General features: G+C 36.2%; 1 long non-coding RNA gene across 1 annotated transcript; it reads right to left on the bottom strand.

The window, feature by feature from the left end:
* Positions 1-1,558: 1,558 nt before the first annotated feature.
* Positions 1,559-17,921, bottom strand: LOC103879292. The gene is made up of 3 exons (XR_002518408.2): positions 16,001-17,921; positions 10,073-10,100; positions 1,559-4,361 (listed from the first exon to the last, which is right to left on the bottom strand). It is a non-coding gene; the product is annotated as an uncharacterized LOC103879292 (long non-coding RNA).
* Positions 17,922-19,719: the final 1,798 nt, after the last annotated feature.

Below are 19,719 nucleotides of genomic sequence, written 5' to 3'. Positions count from 1 at the left end.
TAAATCCCAGTTGAACTTGGTGTATTATATTTTTGATGTGTTGAAAGATTTGGTTTGCTAATATTTTTATTGAGGATTTTTGGTGTATATTCATCAGAGATGTTGGTTCGTATTTGTTGTTGTTGTTGTTGTTGTTGCATCTTTGTTTGGTTTTGGTATCATGGTTGAGTTGGCCTCAGAAAATTAGTTAAGAAGTTCCTCCTCTTCAATTCTTTTGGAATAGTTTGAGGATAATTGGTATTAGATTTTCTTTGTAAGTTTCGTAGATTTCAGGAATGAAGTCATCTAGTCCTGGACTTATCTTGTTTGGAGACTTTTTATTACCGATTAAATTCATTACTCTTTATTGATATGTTCCTCTTTTCTGTTTCTTCCTTATTCAGTTTTGGTAGGTTGTATGCATCTCGGAATGTACTCATTTCCTCTAGGTTTTCCAGTCAGTTAGTGTATAGCTGTTCATAATAGTCTCTGATGATCTTTTGTGTTTCTGTGGTATTGGTTGTCTACTTTCTAATTTCTGATTTATTTATTTGGGTCTTTTCTTTAGGTTACTCCAGCCTAGAACCGTATTTTAATCTTTTTTTAAAAAAAACAAATTTTCATTTCATTGATCCACTATATTTTTTTCTTAGTTTCTATTCTGTTTAGTTCTCTGATCTTTATTACTTCTTTTCTTTTACTAATTTTTAGTTTGGTTTGTTGTTGTTTTAATAATGCCTTTAGGCACATCACTATATTCTTTTGAACTCTTTCTGCTTTTTTTATGTAGGTGTTTATTGTTATATACTTTCCTCATAACACTGTGTTTTCTGTATCCAGTAGGTTTTGGTATGTTGTATTTTGATTTTTGTTTTAAGATACTTTCCTCTTTAATTTCTTAATTGACACAGTCATCATTCATGAGCATTTTGTTTAATTGCTATATAACTGTTTCCAAAGTGCTTGTTACTGATTTTTAGTTTCAATCCATTAAATCTGAAAAGATACTTGATATGATTTCAATTTTAAAAAACATGTTGAAGTTTATTTTGTATCCTATCGTATGGTCTATCCTAGAGAGTGTTCCATGTGCTTTTGGGAATAATGTGTATTCTACAGCTGTTAGATGAAATGTTCTGTAAATGTCTGTTAGGTTCTTTTATTTAAATGCAGCTTAAATCCAATGTTTGTTTGTTAATTTTCTGTCTAGATAACCTGTCTAATGCTAAGAGTGAGATGTTGAAGTTCCTATTATTGTGTTGTAGTCTTTGTTTTTCTCTATTTCAGTTCTAAGTTTGCTGTTTGGGTCTTTTTAATGATTTCTATCTCTTTGATAAATTTCTCATTTATGCACTGAATTGCTTTTCTGATTTAGTTGTATTATTTCTCTGTGTTCTTTTGTATCTCACTATTTGTTAATATCATTTTTTCTGGAATTTCATAAATTTATTTTTCATTGGAATCTATTGCTAGAGAAATACTGTGTTCCTTGAAAAGTATGATATTTCCTCAATATTTTTTATGTTGTTTGTGTTCTTACATTGATTTCTGTGCTTGCAGTGTAAGGGTTGCTTCTTCCAATGTTTTCAAGTTGCTTTCATAGGTGCGGGCTTTATTCTGAAGATGTATCTATTATGGTAGTTGGTGTCAATCCATTTGTGTTACTATAAAGTAATACCTGAGACTGGGTAATTTATAAAGGAAAGATATTTATTTGTCTCATGGTTCTATAGCTGTACAAGGAGCATGGCACTAGCATCTGCTTCTGGTGAGTACCTCAGGAAACTTCCAATCATGACAGAAAGCAAATGGGGGAGGGAGGAGGGTGTCATATGGCAAAAAAAGGGAGCAAGAGAGAGCAAGAGAAAGTGTGAGACTCTTTTGAACATCCAGCTCTTGTGTGAATAGAGTGAAAGCTCACTCATTATCTCAGAGAGGACATCAAGCCTTTCATGAGTCATCTGCCCCCATGAGCCAAACACCTCCCATTAGACACCATTTCTAACATTGAGTATTAAATTTCAACATGAGATTTAATAAGAACAAATATCCAAACTACATTAGGTGGGTACATTGGCTTTGATTCTGGATCCGTATAGTAGTGTCATCTCCATGTGTTTTCTTAAACTATAAACAGTATTATTGGTGCTGTGATTTCTTCAATGGCTTAAGGTGCAGTTTCAATGCAGGTTATTATAATATTTTACTGGGAATTGTTATGCCAGGTGGGCCCCTTGTCAGGCCACAGTGGCTTCAGTGGCTGGCTGCTTGTCATTGGGCCCTTGAGTGGTATACACTGCCACTGGTTTTACCTGGTCAGGTGAGCTGATTCTTGGGCCACTTGCTTAGATGCTGGAAGTGGCAGTAATGCGAGGGGTAGATGGGTGGGTGCTTGTGACCCTGGGCAAAATGCATGGCATAGGCAATGGCAATAACATGGTCGGACAACCCTCTGACTGTCAAAAGTGGTCCATGCTGATTCTGGTGGTGGCTCTGTGGGCCACTCCCCAGGTCCGCACGTGGCATGTGCAGGTGGGTTCCAGCTACTTTTATAAGGGCAGGTAGAGTGGTACCAACCTCAGGTTCTTGTGAGGAATGCACAGGTACAAACCATGTTGCCTTGGATGGGCTATCCCCAAGTCTTAGATGGCATGCTTTGGCACTGATGGGGGCAAAGCATGGGCAGAACTGGGCCAGGTGCACCTGTCCTCAGGTCCCATGTTGGTGGGTGCAGGTACTGGCTGTGGTAGACAGGTGCAGTGTTATCCCCTTTCCCTCAGTGGAATGCTCAGGTTGGGGTGGCAGTGGCTGTGCTATGTCCCTGCTATTGAGGAAAGTGAGCAACGTTCCTTCCAATGCCAGCAACCATAAGTAGGTGACTAGGGAACATGTACTAAGACCCCAGTTGTTGACTACAGGTGAGGTAATCTGTTCCCAGGTCCCTCGTTTATGCACAATGGCTCTGTTGCTGCAGGGGTCACTGCAAGTGGCTCATGATTCAGCCCTGGCAGCAGCAGCCAACCACAATGGTGGCTGCAGGTAACTGATGTCAGTGGGGCCCACAGGATGTGGAGATGCAGAATTCTTTAGTCCCCAGGGCAAAATGAAGTATGGTGGGGGCTTATTTCTCAAAATGGTGCCTTGCTGTAGCTGCTTATGACTATGGGAATTATGTGGGACCCAGTGTGAGCTCCCTCTCTGAAGCAGTGTCATTGCATGGTTCCCATGCACCTTCCTATGTTAAGTCTTAGGGCTCAGAAGAGTCAAGGGGCTCTCCTATGGCAGGAATTGCAGGAGTTTTCTGTGGTAACATAGACCTCTGGGGTTCTCTCACTTACTGTATCCCATATTGAGAACCTCTCCAGGCTTCTAGGCAATCCTGGCCAGTCAGGCTGCCTCACTTCTGTTTCCTTCCTTGCTTAAGGTTTTTTGTATCACTTCTCAGTTGAATTCCAGTGTCCTGTCCTATATGAGATATTTGAATTATCTGCTTGCTGTTTTGTTTCTTCTTTATGGAGAAGGTAAGTACCAGAAGCCTCTAGTCAGCCATCATGTAGCCTCTCCTGCATTTGACTATTAATATGTACATTTTTTAACGTTTAGTTTTCTCAATAAGAAGTATACCAATGAGCCCATATAATTTCTCTATAAGAAATAGTCTACCTGTAAACTAAGGCAACTAGTGATAGAAATCTCTAATCTATAACTTTACTTGATTAATGAATCCAAAACAAAGTTCTATTTTAAAAGTTCTTATTAATTATGACTCATTAGTACTAGTCAGTGAGATTAATTCAGAAGACCAAGATGTGCTACTCTTGTCACTGTAGCATAAAAACTTTCTTCCAAGTAAGCGGTTCCCAAACCTGGCTGCATATTTGAATTATCTGGAGAGAATTTTAAAAATACATGCTTTGGCCTCAACTCAAAATCATGGAAGATGTGTTCTGGACATCAGTATATCTTTAAAGATTCAAAGATAATTCTAAATAATGCTGCTTTAAGAACCTCTGCTACAAATAATTGAGTTTAATTTACGGGTTGAAATTCCAGGGAAGTACAGCCATACAATTCAGTTTTCCATAGGGTGGCTGAGAGACAATCATGTAATGTCCATACTCCAAATTCTTCGTGTAAGATGTCAACAGCATACATAATATTTTGCTGCTCTCAGTCTCTACCGTCACAATTACATGAACACCAATCAGTCTATCTTCACAATCTTCCCAGAAACATCTGAGCCCCTATAATGCATTTATTGTGTGTTTAAGAAAGGTCTATCTTAACCTCCAAAGTAGATTTCATAATTCCCTCTTATTTCTGTCAATTTCATCCATTGGCAAGGTCTGTACTATTCATTAAGGAAGCACCATTCTTGATACCTGAAAAAGATGATCATAAAGGAAACTAAATATTATTACAATGCTTTTGAATCATGTTCCTTTTAAAGTTACCAGAGTTACTTTCCGGAGCTACTAACTTTATTCATAAGTATTAAATACAAATTCTACAATTCCCACCACCTGCACTGCTGCACCACTCAAGACATTGTTAGTGCAATTGAATAAATCATTATCTCTTTCTTAAACTTGGATATGCAGCAGTATCAGTTCAGTTTCATTGATTACATACATATCTAATTAAATACTAATAGGTATCAGGCTCTTTGTTAGATGCTGCTCAGTAACCCTGTTTTTACAGAAAGCAACACTTGTAGCATAGCATCTACCTTCTGTTATTATCACAGAAATAACCTGACAACCTCACTGTCCTGCCCTGAATTCATCCTACCCATGGAGAGAGAACTCCTATTTCCACTTTTGTGACACATTCTATTATTCTGGTACAAAGGCAAGATTGAGTTGTTATTGGAGTCTTCTCACAGCTATTTGGTTTGAAAATAGTTTTGTTTTTTTTTTTTACTGTTCTTTTTAACAATTCACTCTACTTATTCCCTAGGGAGTTAGAGGTGAAGAATGTGTGTATTTGTGTGGAAAATGGGTGGGAGATTTTTATCCTAAATGACATGCACCATGGTCTGTTAAATATCTTTCATTTTCTTTCTCTTAAGCTTAAGGCACTGCACATAGAAAACATTCCTCACTATGTCTTCCACTTTTTGGGGGAGTTTCCTCAATCCCTCATGCGGATAGGACTCCAAGAGAAATTTTACGGACCATAGAAAAATTGAAGTGAGCTCATGATATTATACTCACTATAATTTAAGCAATTATTCAATTTATCAATTTCACTCTATTTGTAATTTAAAATTTCAGTATCATTTTCAATTTCTAACAATATACTTTTTTTTTCCAAGGAGCAATTTAAAATTATTTTGTAACACTATATAACTCGTGTCCTAATAAATATTGATTTTCTTTAGGAAATAATGCTCAAGTTTTTGACTGATTATATTCCATCTGCAGGTCAGTCATAAGAATTTATCAGAGAGAACTTTAGTTTCTCAGGAAGTTCATAAGTGCAACACACATAAATCATTAGAAGTGAGTGATAACTCATCAGTACATCTTATCTGATATTTTAAAAGGAGCATTTTTAATCATTATCAACTCTATATTAGTGTTATCAAATGTGGGGATGCATTATATATATAATCTTTACATTTCTATTATTAAAATCTATAATAATAATAAACACTATGGACAGAGTAAAGTCTTTTATTTTGAAACCCAAGAAATGCAATGTATAAACAGTAAAAGGCAGTGGGAGACCACCAGCCTCTGCATTGGTACAATCCTTTTCATTTTCTCCTAGGTCTTGCTGATCATGGGATTGGATCAAATATTCTTAACAGCATGAAATAATCAACATTCTGAACTAGAGAAAGAGCAAGATTGGTAGGCAGAAAAATGTTATGTAACCATGAAGAGAGTTATGAAATTTGATGATAATCTCTCTTTTCTTATAGTTCTATTAAATGCATATATGTAATAATTATTAAATAGCATAATAATGTAGATAACAATTTTTTTAAACCCACCCTCTACTAAACTTCCTGGATGTAATTTATAATATGTAAATTTCTTATGTTTAAAAACACAGAAAAAATATTACCTTCAGAAATAACAGAAATTGTAACGCTTTCATTTCCCCTTACATTTAGATATCTCAAAAATCTCACTCAAAGAAGAAGATCCCGCCATTTGCAACAACAATTATTAAGTAAAACAATTCAGAGAAAGATGAATACTGCGTGATCTCGCTTTTATGTAGAAACTGAAAAAAAATAGAACTCATAAAGGCAGAGAGTAAAAAGGTGGTTGTCAGGGGCTGGTGGAAAAGTGGATTGGGAAAATGTTGGTCAACTTTCAGTTGTAAGATAAGTAAGTTATGAGACTAACAAAGATCATGGTGAGTATAGTTGACAATATTGTATTGTTTATTTGAAATTTGATAAGGAAAATTTTAAGTATCCTACACAAACACACAAACACACACACATGCACATGCACACGCACAAATTGTAAGTGTGTGTGGTGATAGATGCGTTAATATATACTATACATACACTATGCATACAATTGGTATGCAATATATACATGTGTACATAATATATACAATTTTTATGTCAACTAAATATGTTTAAATAAATTAATCTGACTAAATATACAGTACAAATTATAACAAACTGCACAGTTCTGAAAATTTTCTCCAATTCACTTCAAACTGTTCTTTCATGAAAGCTCTTTCTTCTCATTCCAATATCCTGTATTATAATCTTAGCAAACTTTCACATAAGTACTTTCTGATGGAATGTACCACGTAGTGATAAAAGTAGATCTTTTTTTATTTCACAAAATTCTGTAGATTATCCTTGTCAATTTTTAGTTCTCCATGATAAATTATTAATTATATACTTCCATTTTAATGATTATTTATTGTTAAAACAGTGTCTATCACCCAGATAGGTAAATTTTTTAAAAAGAAGCACTACATGGTTTTAGTGCTAGTTAAGTTCAAGTGATAGAAATTGAAAATAAATGGTGATAAAATGTAAATGGTGATAGAAAATAAATGGTGATAAAAAATAGTATTACCCCTTGAGGTTACAACAAAATTGTAGTTAAATTAAATTTTACCATTGCTTATATCAATTTAATAATACTCTTTGCAGATAAGGTAGATTTTCACAATAATGATCTTGACTAAATCATCTTTCCTATGTCTACAACCCAGTAAGTTGATTGCTGCTGAGTAGCCATTTTCCCACTCCTAATAACTGAACTGGCCTTGTGACTCACACAGACCAACACAAAGTTGCAAAATGATGTTTTTTCACTGTGAGGCCTTATGAGGTCTTATAATTTCCATTCTTGCTTCCTTTCAATGATTCACCCTAGAGGTTTTCTATCAATTGCATGAGTCTGCTGAGACAGAATACTGGCACAACAAGTCAGGCAAAGTGTACATATCATTCGCAAATAGTCATCAGGGATAAACAAGCCCTAGGATCCACTGCAAGCTGAGCTCCAAGGTCAGGAAAACTGCCTAGGTTGAAAAGAGTCTCTTCTGTGCATGCCTCACAATACACTGCTGCTGAGGGACCTGAGAGCACTCCACTGTGGGTTTTACACCTTGGAAACAACTTGTCACACTGAGTTCAGGTTTGCAAAACATCCTGTTCTGAGAGGAATAAGGACATAGTCTGGGTTATTTCGGACAGCTCCCCTTTATCTCCAGATGTTGCATTCTTGGTAAATTCTGAGAACTGCAAGCCAGAGGGAGAAGAGCTGAGGAAGACTTAGAAAAAATAAAATCTCTGCGCCTCTTTGTATTCCTAGAAATAGTGATTGAAACAGGCCTTTGTTCACCATAAGAATACATTTGGGGAAGAAGTATTTTTCTCTCACTTTTGTATTTGGTTTTCATGTTATGACATTTTTGCTTAATTGACTATAAAGTCAATAATCTGTTGTTTAATGGAATATCTTATACTCCTAGAACTACACTTCTAAAAACTATAATCTAACAATTTGAATTATATTTCTGTAGAAATTTTTGATGATGGACATCATTATATTATAGTAGAAATCTCTCTTGCTATGCTCAAGAGAAAATGTTGATGAGCCTGGATAACTAACTGGGAGGAAGAAAAATATCAAAAACATTCTCCTTTGTGGGGAGGTTTTCTGGATGATATAAATCAGGAACTCACAAGGAAGTGCCCCTTTCAAGTAAAAAGTTTGATTATGAGGTATTGTGACCCTGAAAACCAGTGTCTGTTTTATGGTAATTTATTTTATTTTCAGAACTGTGTTTTGAGATGCCATTTTTGCCTGATGCTTTATATATCCATATTAGGAAAGATGACCTTTTTACATATTCCAGATTAGTTATAGAATACTAAAAATAATCAGTATAAATGAATATGACAAAATGTCATGAGTGGGAAGAAATACTTTAATGATACTTTATGCGTTAAGTTCAGGTAAAGTAAATGTAAAACTTCTTTGAGTTTAAGTTTCTTTGTTAGCAAAGTTTTGGAAAGACATAGACATGGTCTCAGACAATAATATAATATATGTGTAAAATTAAAATGATTATTTAGAGATAAAACCTTAAGAGTGAAATACAGGAGTACGAAATATTAAGCTTAGTGTGGATTTTAAAGCTACGTTAAAATTGACCAGGGAAACAAAACTAAACTGCGGAGTGCTTTCTCATCCTGGCACTGGATTCTCTTCCTATTGAATAAGGAGTAAGTATTCATATTCTCAGATTCTATAATAAATATTGGCAAGACATATAAGACATAAAGTCGGCCGGGCGCGGTGGCTCAAGCCTGTAATCCCAGCACTTTGGGAGGCCGAGGCGGGTGGATCACAAGGTCAGGAGATCGAGACTATCCTGGCTAACATGGTGAAACCCCGTCTCTACTAAAAATACAAAAAACTAGCCGGGTGCGGTAGCGGGCGCCTGTAGTCCCAGCTACTTGGGAGGCTGAGGCGGGAGAATGGCGTGAACCCGGGGGGCGGAGCTTGCAGTGAGCTGAGATCGCGCCACTGCACTCCAGCCTGGGAGACACAGTGAGACTCCGTCACAAAAAAAAAAAAAAAAAAAAAAAAAAAAAAAAGACATAAAGTCAGAGCATTTATTTATAAATATCCTAATAAATATAATTCTCATGTCTAATCTTTTCATTGGAATGCACAGTAGAACTGTCTCCTTCCCGAATTTTCACAGTATGTAAATGATGCAATTATCACTTCAAGTAGACACCATTTTTTTTTTTTTTTTAGTTATGTCATGGCAAAAGCAGAATAAAGCCAAAGCTTCAAAAAGTTTAATAGTTAGCCATGTATAAGAAGTGGCACCTTTTAAATAAGCAAGTCACCAAAAAAACACCTGTGTAAGAAATGTCAGAATGAAATACAGTAAAACTGAATTTGTACTGAGAATCTTTATCAGAGTGCATAACTCTTTTCACATGTGGCCTGTTATCCTAGTGTTAAGATCATAGGGGAAATAATTGCTAAAGGGTGCATCCAGCTGAGTCTCTATTTTATCTCTGTATTTATGAGAAAGAAGATAAAGGGCAGTGATCAATCTAGCAAGATCAAAGTTTATGGCTCCTGTAGGATGTTAGTCTTGAACTTGGATAATACAGGTTGCTTTTCCTAATGACGTGATAAAATGTGAAGATGAACAATTTAAACGTTTTCTAATAAAAAAAAAAAAATCAGTGGAATATAAAGGCATCACAATTAATTAGTCTCTTTTTAAATTTTCCTCTTTGATTTACTCTCAGGTTATTATAATATGAAACTCGAGTATGTTTAGCAAATGGAAAAAAGGAACATTTAAATCTACTGAAGATCAAAGTAATTAAAACAATTGAATATAACAGCAGAAACTCAGGCTGTGAAAACACGTTCAGTGGAATCATTCGATTAACGTGATTCAGTAATATCATTTAAAACAAGAATTTACTCAGAAAACATTAGGTGCTTGATGGGATATGCCATTCTCTGTTTTGGCAGAGGTAATGTCAAACTTGGTATATAAGGATAGATAGTAAGAAATCAGAATGCGTACCTATATTACATTTTAAAAAATGTTTCAAGAAACTTACCTTCCATTATACTTTGTTAAATGGAATCCTGCAGAGAAAAAAAAAAGTAAATATGTTATTTATATTTATGTATTCATTTACTTATAGCCTTCTCTCATATGGGAATATTCTAAGGAAGCTAAATATTACATTAATGTGCATATATTTCACATTTTTAATAAATGAGGTTATTCTAAATTTTCTATATCTAAAAAATTAAAGAGTATTCATTGCTTTTAAATAATGATTATTTATTATTCTTGATTATTAATGATTATACACCAATATAGATCAATATTTTAATTTTCACATGCATTGATAGGCAAAATGTAATAGAGAATGTAATCTAAGTACTACCTTTGCTAGATGAAATTTACACTATCCCACTGTATTGAAATGTAAATATACTTGTCTAAAATGCAACTATTTGAAAGTGTTATATAAACAGATTTACATGTGGTTTAATCTATACTGGTAGATCATTATTGACATTAAAGTAAATTAAATAGACTGTTTATATGAATGGTTTGACATTTATATCAATTTTCCTAAAACTACAAGAAATATTTATTTTGTGTTGGAGATAAAAAAAAAATCTAAAATTGTGTCTAAATTTTACTGAAAAGTGTAAAGTTTCTAATAACATGTGAATCTATCAATGACCACAATACTCAAAGGGGATCTTTATAGAGTATTAACTGTCAACTATATTTTAAGCAGTGTAGCATAACATCTTGACAAGGTCAATAAAAATGACTTTCAAAATATTTAGAATTGATGACATATGCAACAGTAATTAATTCTGGACAATTTTATGTTTTAGAGAGAACCTTGGATGACAGGAACCATACAGACTTTAGAAAAAAAAAATTAAAAAGGAGATTCTCATTCCAGTTGAGCTCTCAGCTAGGAGTGATTTCTACGGGCTGGAGACCTAACTTCATTGTCTCAGTTTCTTGTTTGTAAAATAGTAATAAATGGGCATTACTAGGCTTGGGTGCTAGTAACTTTTAACATACTGATTCTCATTTAGAATATGTTGAATAGGAAATAAAATAGCCATTTTCCTATTTTCTTTCTTTCAGCATAAAAACATTCACTATTCTTTCAGCATAAAACATTCTTTTTTTTTAATTCTTTTTTTATTTTTTTATTTTTTATTTTTTTATTTTTATTTTTATTTTATTTTTTTTAATTTTATTTTTTATTTTTTATTTTTTTATTCTTATTTTTTTTTTTTATTCTTTCAGCATAAAAACATTCACTATTTTACATGTGGGAATATAATATAACATTTGTAAAGTTGGTAAAATGAAAGAATTTTAAGGCAGCCTAAAGTGTATAATTGTCATTGTTAGCCAAAGCATCTAAAGAAGCAGCTTACCCTGGAAACTAAGTGTCACTGTTAATGTGCCATCAAGTTCGTGTTTATTGTATCATAGATACCTAGAATTTAAGACTTGAGAAGTATGCTTACATATACTCACACAAACATATTCTCTATCTTTTGCTTAATTTTTTTATGATGCTCACCTTCCTGAATTTTCAGTCTGTAAATAAAGCGATTGCATATATGCTAATGAACAGGAAGTGTAGGGGTGTACTACAATTGAGTATGTATAAGCAGGGTTTAGAGGCCTCATGAGCAGGTGACACATGCTAAAACTACTAAAACTTCTATTTTGTCCGTGAATGCCACTTATATCACTTTGTAACTTGTAAAAATCTAAGGTGTTTGTTCCACTTATTTTCTTTCTCTTTGTCCTTCTCTTCCTGCATGCGTGCATGCTTGCTTGCACACAGTCGTTTTGATAGAAGGTAGTCACTAGTAATTGATTAACTTCATATTCTAACCCCCAGGGGTGGCCTACAAATTCATGAAATTTTTTTCTTTTAAAGAACAATAATCTCAGGTTATGCAGACCTCCTTGATGGTATCCAGAAGTCTGATCAGAGGAGGGATGGAAACAGCTTTGACCATCAGATCTCACCTCCCGTATACGGACTTTACTCATTAAAGCTCCTAGTTATGTTCAAAGGCAAGTCGGATTTGAGAATTTGCCTCTCCCACCCTCTCATTTTGGCCAAATCAAATAAAGCCTTTCTCTCCTCCTAAGCGCTGTTGTATCAGTGTTTGGTTTATTGTGTGTTGGATACTCAAACGTAAATTTGGGGATTTTATAACAATTTCACTCTTCTGCAATCAATCAAAATAATTTTTCTCTTTTGATTTTTGTTTGTTCTTTCACTAACTCATAATGATTCTACCAGAAAAGTTTTAATCAGTAAAGATATAGCTTGAATTTTTATACGTAAGTCCCTAGTTTCAAACTCAAATGTACATGTCAAAATTAAAAAAATTTAAAAATATCTATGCATGACTCTCCATTTACACATTTATGGTGAAAGTACAAGATATGGAGAGCATGGCTTGTGTGCTGTGTGTGTACTGATTATTTCATACATATGTGTTCTTTAGACTATGTCTATGTATAGAAATAAATTCTAAGATTAGTGCTCTTTCTGAAATCATAAAAAAGCTCAAGAACTGCTAATCATAGGAATAAAAAAATCCCTATATAATATTTCATTAGTTATATTTTCAGCTCGACTGCTTGTATTAACTATATTTTTTGGAAAGTATATTTTTAGATAGTTATTTACCAAATATCTGATTTACTATAATAAATTTGTGTTAACTAACAAAAAGTTCAAATATTGAATGCATTAAACAAAATCTAGTTACTTGTCTAGGAAATTTTCAAAGCAAAAACTTACTCAAATATTAGTTGACATTGCAAAAATAGTTCTGAACATAATGTCTCAGACATAACATAAAACTTTTAAAATGAAAGTGAGAATTTATGTCTTACATGTGAAATAAATTGAGTCAGTATTAGAATAGTATTTTGACCTTGAACAGAAATAAATCTGTAATAATCATCACTATGTTGCCAAAAGGAGAGAAAATAACACTATATAAATAGTTAATCAAACAATTCTTTATCTTTTCATCTAATATTATAGATATTCCCCTAAAATTTACCATTCTGAGAATTTGTACATGATCTATTACTAGCCATATACAAATAATTGTAGTGGACATTTTTGAGGGGTTGTTTTAGAACTTTTCAAAATTCCTGAGAATACTTTGTTAGAATAGGTGCCACATATTTTTAGAATCTTGATTTGGGGGCTATATAAGTATAGCTTATAAGTATTTCTAGTTATTTAAAATGAATAATTTTAAAAAGAACAGTAAGACAAGAAATAAAAGATTATAAACTTTTAGATTTTTATTTAAGGCAGTTAATGTACTTTACAGTCGTGTACCACGTAAGGAAGTTTCAGTCAATAATCCACTGCATATAGGATGGTGGTTTCATAAGATTGCAATGGAGCTGTAAAATTTCTGCCCTCTAGCGATGTTGTAGCCATCATAACTTCATAGCACAACACATTACTTACATGTTTGTGGTGATGCTGGTGTAAATGAACCTACCTTCATAGCACATACAATTATGTATATAGTATGTAATACTTAATAATGATTATAAACTACCATGTTACTGGTTTATGTACTTACTCTACTATATTTTTTATAGTTATTTTAGGTAATCCTTCTACTTACAAAAGAAAAAAGTTAAGTGTAAAAGAGCCTCAGGCTGGTCCTTCGGGAGACATTCCAGAAGAAAGCATTGCTGTCATAGGAGATGACAGCTCCACACATGTTGTCCCACATGACCTTTCAGTGGGCAAGATGTGGAGGTTGAAGACAATAATATTGATGATCCTGATTCTCTGTAGGCCTAGGCTAACGTGTGTTTGTGTCTTCATTTTTAACAAAATGTTTTTTTTTTTTGTTTTTTTTTTTTTTTTGAGACGGAGTCTCGCTCTGTCGCCCAGGCTGGACTGCAGTGGCCGGATCTCAGCTCACTGCAAGCTCCGCCCCCCGGGTTCACGCCATTCTCCCGCCTCAGCCTCCCGAGTAGCTGGGACTACAGGCGCCCGCCACCTCGCCCGGCTAGTTTTTTGTATTTCTTAATAGAGACGGGGTTTCACCGTGTTAGCCAGGATGGTCTCGATCTCCTGACCTCGTGATCCGCCCGTCTCGGCCTCCCAAAGTGCTGGGATTACAGGCTTGAGCCACCGCGCCCGGCCACAAAATGTTTTAAAAGTAAAGAAAATAACAATTAAAAAGTGAGGCAGGTAGATCACCTGAGGTCAGGAGTTTGCGAGCAGCCTGGCCAACGTGGCAAAACCTCGGCTCTACTAAAAATACAAAAAAAAAAAAAAAAAAAAAAATTGGTCAGATGTGGTGGCGTGCACCTGTAGTCCCAGCTACTTGGGAGATTGAGGCAGGAGAATCTCTTGAATTCAGGAGGCTGAGGTTGTAGTGAGCCGAGGTCCACCATTGCACTCCAGCCTGGGTAATGAGCTAAACTCTATCAAAAAACAAGAAAGAAGGAAAAAAGAAAGAGAGAAAGACAGAGAGAGAGGGAGGGAGAGAAGGAGGGAGAGAGGGAGAGAGGCAGGGAGGGAGGCAGGGAGGGAAGGAGGGAGGAAAGAAGGAAGGAAGGAAGGAAGGAAGGAAGGAAGGAAGGAAGGAAGGAAGGAAGGAAGGAAGGAAGGAAGGAAGGAAGGAAGGAAAAAAACTTATAGAACAAGGATGTAAAGAAAAAAAATGCATTGTTAGCATGCCTCTCCCACCTGGAAAGACAAAATAATGTGTAGAGACTCAAACTATGAACTTTTTTCCAATAAGAGATTCAGGAACTTAGAAAAACTAAAAGAAACCTCAGACTCTTTGGAAAAAAGCGCAGGCTGCATGCTGTACTGTAAGCCTGGTTGATAAACTGCCTCCAGGATATATACTTCCAGCAGGGAACCTGGCAACCCAGGCCATGAGGGAAGGCCTTACCTCTACCAAGCACTGGAACTGATTTAGGCAGCAATGGGGAATATAAAAGTAGGTACAGCTACTGGAAGAGACTTGCATGCATTCCTAGTCTCCAGTGTAAATGGGAGGGAGACCATTTCTGACTCTACCTCACAGGGGACCTCAGGAAAGTCTGCCAGCTAAATAAGGCAGTGGTCACAGCTTCAGAGAAGCTCCCAGATAAAATTCACAATATAATCTTGAGTGGGCATGAACTCCCTTGGCCAGAACCAGGGGGTGAGTGGGAAGTGTGCTGCAGCTACGAGTGATGGAGCTGGGCACCCTTGCTTAACAGTTGGTCAAGCAGGGGCCTGATCTTAAAGGCAGGCATATGGCTTGGGACAGTTTTGAGTTCCAAGTGTAGAAAGCCTGGAATTTAGTTAGCTGTAGCTAGTAGAATACTGCAGGAGTAAGACCTGCCTTGCCAACTACATGAGCGCTGGGTGGGGCTTACCATCGTCTGTTACGCTGAACTCCCCATGTAAACTGTGCAACAAAGGCAGCCTTGCTTCCCCCTAGAACATTATCCTAGCATCCTGAGAATCCTCACCCAATCCCCACAGGGGCTATTGCTTGCCCCATGAATGGAAAGACAGAATACGGAACTATCTGATCCAGCCCCCACCTGGCTTTGCACCTGAGCCTGCCCTGGTAGTTTACCACAAAGGACAGAAATTTTTGGGATCTCCATGTCCCTGGTCATTCATTGAGAATCCAGAATAACTCCCTAGGTAACACAACACAAACACAAATCCCACTGTTACTATCATAACTGTCACTCTTTTGCAACTGTCATCTTCTGGCTGGAGGTCAACTGGCACAGTTCATTATGGCATTTCATTATGGAGAAAATTTGTGCATAACCTCAGCTGCCATCATAACCTGGCTAACCAGGAAGTCCTGAGTCTTTCCACATGACCAGTTAATTCCTACTACAACCAGCAATGGAGAAATCCACCACACTAAGGCTATTTATAACCAAGGAATCTCACAGGGTCTATGTCACTAACCTGTCACCCCCATCAGAGCTGGTGTTGGTACCCACTGCTGTGAGACTTGAGGACAGGTAACATCACTGGATCCCTTGCAGACATTCCCAAGCATCCACTTGAAGTGTGGCAGTCCCTCTGTATGGCTAGACCCAGAGAAGCAGCAGCATACACAGTAGTATAGCTCTCAGGGTTTTCTACTCCTAGGGGAAAGAAGAATGTACCACATCAAAGGAACATTCCATGGCACAAAACAATCCAGACGGCAGGTTTTGAGTACCAAAATTTTTCTGCTGGTGGGAAGTTTCTTTTAGTAGAGGCATAGATGCAGTGCTGGGCTCAGCAGGGAATACCGGCAGCTCTATACAAATAGTCAGGCAGTCCTGATATTTGTGAGAGGTCTGGGAGAAGAGGACTTCTTTTCCCACTCATTCATCATACAGACACGACTGGGACTTCTCTCATGGAACCTCAGCATGGGTGTACCTATAAATAGTCTTTCTGGAACACTTCAGGGTGACTGCATCACCACTAAAGGAGTGCTCTTCAGGTTCAGGCTTGCATGAGGGGTAAGGTAACAATTCCTCTCTACTTGAAAGTCCTCTCGACATCCCTACAGATGAAAAGAGGTGCCTGTCTGACCTGAATAGCCAGAATACTGGGCCAAGAGGATGACCGTGATATGGTTTGGCTCTGTGTCCCCATCCAAATCTCATCTCAAATTGTAATCTTCACATGTTGGGGAGGGGCCTGGTGAGAAGTGATTGAATCATACAGGAGGACTTCCCCCTTGGTGGTCTCCTGGTAGTGAGTGAGTTCTCATGAGATCTGGTTGTTTGAAAGTGTGTGACACTTACCCCTTTGCACTTTCTCTCTCTCTCTCTCTCTCGCTCTCTCGCTCTCTCTCCCCCTCTCTCCTGCTGCCATTGTGAAAAAGGTCCTTGCATCTCTTCCACCTTCTGCCATGATTTTAAGTTTCCTGAGGCCTCACAGTCATGCTTCCTGGTAAGCCTGTGGAACTGTGAGTCAATTAAACCTCTTTTTTTTCGTGAATTACCCAGTCTCAAGTAGTTCTTTATAGCAGTGTGAGAATGGATTAATAAAACTAGAACATGGATCACTTTCCTGCTAGCCTGGCAGGAGAGCTGAGGTAGTTCCCACTCTTCCCTCTGATAAGACCTCAGCATGTTACACTGGGTAATACCTCAGCCACCCTCTCAAGACTGTGACCTCTGTCTACCATTGCATATTGCATTTACCCACCTGCTTTAGCGACAACTTGTTTCTACCCAGGGACACCTTCCCTACTGGACTGAAGCCAGAACTATTCAACCCAATAAATAGAATACTGGGAAAAAATAAATAAAGTGAAAACCACAAGGGAATGAGATAGGGTTCAACAGACCTCTGCCATTCTAGCTTCATAGGAGACAGTAAACTTGCTCATACACTGAGCACATTTCTACTACAACCACCATCTGAGGAATCCACATACACAGGCCCTCTATAACCAAGGAGCTGATACAGAGTCTTTACCCCTGAAAACATCAAGAGCTAAATTACGCCACAATAAACTATGAACATTGAATTCACATCCTTAAGGGAAAAAAAAAAATTAAAAAAAGAACACAGTCAAATCAAAAATAAATTAAAAAATAATTTGAAGAAATAGTCTACCCAAATGAGAAGGAGCCAGAAAAATAATTCCGGCAATATGACAGTATGTATGTAACACCTCCAAAAGATAACATTACCTCTCAAGCTCTGTATCCACATAATTGTGAAATCTTTGACATACCAGAAAAAGAATGCAAAAGGTTGATTATTAGACTACTAAATGAGATAAAAGAGAAAGGTGTTTGGTTTTCTGTTCCTGTGTTAGTTTGCTGAGAATGATGGTTTACAGTTTCATTCATTTCCCTGCAAAGGAAATGAACTCATCCTTTTTTATGACTGCATACTATTCCATGATGTATATGTGCCACATTTTCTTTGTTCAGTCTATCATCGATGGGCATTTAGGTTGGTTCCAAGTCTTTGCTATTGTGAACAGTGCTGCAATAAACATACGTGTGCATGTGTCCTTGTAGTAAAATGATTTATAATCCTTTGGGTATACATCCAGTAATGGGATTGCTGGATCAAATCCTATTTCTGGTTTTAGATCCTTGAGGAATTGACACACTGTCTTCCACAATGGTTGAATTAATTTACACTCCCACCAACAGTGTAAAAGTGTTCCTATTTCTCCACATCCTCTCCAGCACCTGTTGTTTCCTGACTTTTTAACGATCACCTTTCTAACTGGCGTGAGATTGTATCTCATTGTGGTTTTGATTTGCATTTCTCTAATGACCAGTGATGATGAGCTTTTTTTCATATGTTTATTGGCCACATAAATGTCTTCTTTTGAGAAGTCTATTCATATCCTTCATCAACTTTTTGATGGGGTTGTTTTTTTCTTGTAAATTTATTTCAATTTCTTGTAGATTCTGGATATTAGACCTTTGTCAGATTGATAAATTACAAAAATTTTCTCCCATTCCATAGAAAAACTCTAAGAGTAGTGACACAAAAACATCAGATAACCTGTAAAGGTAAACCTATCAGACCAGCAGCAGACTTCTCTGCAGAAACTTTATATGCCATAAAGTATTGAGGTCATATCTTCAGCCTACTTAAACAGAATAACTGTCATTCAAGAATTTTGGATCCAGCAAAACTAAGTTTTATAAAAGAAAGAGAAATAAAGTCATTTTCAGTAGAACAAATGCTGAGGGAATTTGCCACTAAAAGATCAGCCCTATGAGAAATGCTAAAAGGAGTTCTAAACCTGCAAACAAAAGCTTGACATGCACAAAATAAAACCTCTTAAAAACATGAAACTCACATGGCCTATTCAACAGTAACACACTGCAGAAAAAAAAAATATTGAACAGTCAACTTGATGACTGGAACAGTACCTCACATCTCAAAACTAACACTGAACATACGTGGCCTAAATGCTCCACTTAAAACATACAGAGTGACAGGATGGATGAAACATCACAAGCCAAATATATGCTGTCTTCAAGAGACTCATCTAACATTTAAGGATTCTTAAAAACTCTAAGTAAAGGAGTGGAAAAAGATATTCCATGCAAATGGAAACCAAAGCAACTGGAGTAGATATTTTTTTATCAGATAAAATGGATGTTAAAACAACAAAAGTAAAGAAAGACAAAGAACGTCATTATATAATGATAAAAGGATCAGTATAATGAGAAGATATTACAATCCTAAATTTATATGCACCTAATACTGGCACTTTCAGATTCATAAAGCAATTAGTTCCACACCTAAGGAATGAATAGATAGAAACACACTAATAGTGGAAATAACAGCACTAGACAGGTTGTCAAGACAGAAAGTCAGCAAATAAACAATGGACTTAAGCTATAGTCTGCAACAAATGGACCTAACACATATTTACATTAAATTCTATCCAAGAACTGCAGTATATACATGCTTCTAATCAGCACATGGAACATTCTCCAAGACAGACCATATGACAGATCACAAAACAACTCCCAGTCAATTTTAAACATCAAAATGGTATCAAGTATCTTCCTAGACCACAGTGGGATAAAACTGGAAATCAACTCCAAAAACAACCCTCAAAATTAAAACAAACACATGGAAATTAAACAGTATTTTAGTACAAAAGGGTCAAAAAGCTAAAAGAAAATATAGTTTATAAA

Source organism: Papio anubis, chromosome 15, assembly GCF_008728515.1.
Source record: "Papio anubis isolate 15944 chromosome 15, Panubis1.0, whole genome shotgun sequence".
Taxonomy (NCBI): domain Eukaryota; kingdom Metazoa; phylum Chordata; class Mammalia; order Primates; family Cercopithecidae; genus Papio; species Papio anubis.
The sequence above is the reverse complement of the archived record's forward strand: the minus strand, read 5'-3'. Positions and strand labels throughout refer to the sequence as shown.